The sequence below is a fragment of the Propithecus coquereli genome, unplaced genomic scaffold (genome assembly GCF_000956105.1).
Source record: "Propithecus coquereli isolate 6110/MARCELLA unplaced genomic scaffold, Pcoq_1.0 Scaffold79, whole genome shotgun sequence".
Classification (NCBI taxonomy): domain Eukaryota; kingdom Metazoa; phylum Chordata; class Mammalia; order Primates; family Indriidae; genus Propithecus; species Propithecus coquereli.
In genome coordinates this window covers 2176751-2178681 of record NW_012154062.1, presented here as the reverse complement: position 1 = coordinate 2178681, position 1931 = coordinate 2176751, and the positions used below count along the sequence as shown (strand labels likewise).

General features: G+C 39.9%; 1 protein-coding gene across 1 annotated transcript in view; it reads right to left on the bottom strand.

Moving 5' to 3' along the window:
* The window catches only part of SH2D4A (SH2 domain containing 4A), a 70339-nt gene that overhangs the window by 68251 nt on the left and 157 nt on the right, over positions 1-1931 (bottom strand). The window lies entirely within an intron of this gene.

The window sequence follows — 1931 nt, the reverse complement described above, 5'->3', positions numbered from 1 at the left end:
GTAGAAGTGAAAGGAGAATAAGAAAATACTTACACTTTACTAAAAACTAATCGAATCTCAAAATAAATCTCAGTCAATTCATCAATCATTTAAAAGTATTGAAGGTCTACTGCGTTTTCAGCCTTCCGCCAGCAGTTAGATTTGATTTTCAACTATGTTCAGTCTTTTATGACTCTGTGTGGGCCTTTATTTCTCCATCTTCAATACCAAGATAAAGGATTGGTCTTTACATTCATGTTTGAATCAGTTAGATCACTCTGATTTTTTTAATGTTTTTCAGTGACTTACTTTTACGGAATTGTAACTCATGGAAAATCCATGCAGTGAGTTACTCATAAGACATTCCTGGTTTCTCATGTTTCTGTAATGCAGTTGTCAGCAGCCTGTGGCCCAGAGGCACTGCTGACTTTTGGCTTGTGGATATAATTGGACAACCCCTGCCCCAGGTGATATGGGATGTCTGTGATGGCCTGTGGTAACTAGGGCTTTTTTGCAGTTCAAGCTATGGGAAGGGAGAAGAAGTAAACTCTTTCTAGAATTTGTTATTCCTTAGCTCTTTCCAGGCAGCTTTCAGTGAGTCTATTAGAGCTGATATTAACAAAACCAAAGTCTCATCTTTTCCTTGGACCAGATTCAGAACTGGGTTTCAGTTTCCTAGCTCCTTTCTTAGATGTGATCTTTGCAAAAAGTGTACAAATTCATTTTAGCTTTGTAAGTGAATACAGCAATAGTTCTCAAGTACATATTAAAATAACCTAGGGAGATCATTTATTTTTTCCATTTGTCTGTTCTCCACTCCCTTTATTTGACTGGGATGAGATGGAGCACAGACACCAGCAATTTTTTCAAAGCATTCGAGATCCTAATGTTTGGCAAAGGTTGGAAACCAGTAAAATATATGGAAACAAAGTTAATTGGTTATGAGAAATTTTGAAGGAGTAGTAATGGCAACCCCTGGGCTTTATTAAAATATGCATGAGGCTAGATGTTCATGTCCTTGGTTCTGTTCTTCCAGTAAGTCCCATACCTAGCCTGGGATGGATGTTCCACCAAATCTAATCTACCTGTTACTTAATAAAGTAGGAATGAAATGAGATGCACGAGATACAATGTCTGCTCATTATGGACACTCAATACATGCATTTTGCTTCTTTCCTTCCTTTCATTGCTTGCTGCTTATGAGTCCCTGATCTTCCCTTTGGGCCGTTAGTGGAGGAAAACGCTTCTCTCTGTGGCCCCAAAGACTCCCCAACCCACACGCACTGCACGACTCAGGTGTCCTCAGTCACTTCCTTGTCTTTCCTGGCGCTAGCTCCAGTTCTGCCCCTCAGAACTCCTGCGTCCACCAAACCATTTCCCTTGGCTTTACTCTGTCTGCCTGAAGACTCTAACTGGAAGTTGAAATTCATTACGCCCTTGGGTAAAGTAAGACATTTTGCTCTTTCTCTGAGTGTACGTTTGAGTAAGAGCCAGCTTATGGCCTCGATGGTAAGTGCCATTGTTTAATTTAAGTTTGGGATCGAGAGTTGGTTTTTACTGGCATGTTGGTATTTTAAGGACGAGGAAATGTATGCAGCATCCAGTACAGTTCCTGGTGGAAGGACATGGCCGATAAATGATAGATCATGCTATACAAATAGAGAGAGATGAAAGAGGGCAGGCTCTCTGGACCCTTTAGAGAAAGGGGTCTAGATCCATGCAGAATTTATATAGCTACCCTCACCAACCCTCATTGGGAATGCACACTATGTTCTTATAAGTCCTCATTAAAAGATAATAAATCATACAAGTTTTAGGGTTGGGGGAATCTAAACATGATCTGGATTTGTTTTGCAGCTGAGAAAAAAAATAGAGGGAAAAGCAAGGTTAAACATGACAGAACTAGTTAATGGCATATTCAGAATTAAAACAAAGAGTTCCTGACACATAAT